The sequence below is a fragment of the Vulpes lagopus genome, chromosome X, assembly GCF_018345385.1.
Source record: "Vulpes lagopus strain Blue_001 chromosome X, ASM1834538v1, whole genome shotgun sequence".
In the NCBI taxonomy this organism is placed as follows: domain Eukaryota; kingdom Metazoa; phylum Chordata; class Mammalia; order Carnivora; family Canidae; genus Vulpes; species Vulpes lagopus.
In genome coordinates this window covers 72,182,995-72,184,605 of record NC_054848.1, presented here as the reverse complement: position 1 = coordinate 72,184,605, position 1,611 = coordinate 72,182,995, and positions in this window count along the sequence as shown.

Below are 1,611 nucleotides of genomic sequence, written 5' to 3'. Positions count from 1 at the left end.
AGAGAATGTTGCAAGCAACAATAACAATAAACTTATGTACAAGGGAAACTCCATAAGGATATTAGTAGATTTCTCGGCAGAAACTTTGCAGGCCAGTTGGGAGTGATATGATATATTCCAAGTGCTAAAAGGAAAAATCTTCTAAGATTATTCTACCTAACAAGACTCTCTTTCAAAACTGAAGGAGACAGAGTTTTCAAGATAAGCATAAGGTAAGAAAATTTATCACTAGTAAACCAGACATAAAGTAGCTAAATGAATTTTTTTAAAAAAAGATTCATTTATATACTTCCTACAAGAGACTTTCTTCACAAGTAAATGCAAGCAGACTAAAAGTGAAGATATGGCAAAAGACACTCCATGGAAATGGAAAGAAAGCTGGTGTAGCCATACTCATATCATGCAAAATATACCTTAAAAAAAGACATTAGCAAGAGACAAAGTAGGTAGTGCATAATAATAAAGGGATTAATACCACAAGAAGATATAAGATTTGTAAATATCTGTGCACTCAACATAGAAGCATCTAAATACATAAAGCAGATATTAACAGACATTAAGGGAAAACTTGATAGTAATACAATAATAATGATGTACTTTAACCGCACTTATATCAATGGATAAATCATCCAGAAAGGAAATCATTAAGGAAATATTGGCCTCAAACTACACATTAAGCCATTATGGACTTAATAGATATATACAGGATATTCCATCCAAAACAGCAGAATACACATTCTTCTCAAGTGTACATGAAGCATTCTCCAGGGTGGATCACATGTTAAGATGCAAAACAGGTCTCAATAAATTCAAGAAGTTTAAAATCATGTTAAGGACCTTCTCCGACTACAATGGTATAAAACTAGAAATCATTTACTAGAAGAAAACTAGAAAAACTAAAAATATGCAAACAAATGCAGAGATTATACATGTTATTGAACAACTACTGGGTCATAGAAGAATTCAAAGAAAAAAATTTGAATACCAAGAAACAAAGGAAAACAGAAATATAATATACCAAAATCTGTGGGAGGTAGCAAAATCAATTCTAAGAAGTCCATAGCAATACAGGCCTATCTCAATAATAAGAGAAATCTCAAATAATTTAAGTTTACATCTAAAAGAAAAAGACAATGAAGAATAAATGAAGCTTTGTTAGTGGAAGAAGGAAATAATAAAAATTGGAGCAAAAATAAATCAAATAGAGACTAAAAAGACAATAAAAGACAATGAAACTAAGAGTTGGTTCTTTGAAAAGATAAAGTTGACAAAACTTAGCTACATCCAGTGTAATTGTAACAACAACAACAACAAAAAACATATGTAGTGCTCTCATTACTTCATGCTTCTGTCCAATTCACTACAAATCAGTGTCTTATGTTTATAATTCTAACATATTTAAATTGCAACATATGCCAGCATTAATATATTTTACTTATTTTTCATTATCAATGTATATCCATATCAAAATACAAAAATGATAGACTTTCATATCTTTCTTTCAAGGCACAATGAAGCATGCACTATATTTTTACTGAGTTAGATGACAAAGCATTGTATTTTTTAGATTTATTTATTTACTTATTTTTAGGAAGAGAAACAGAGACAGAG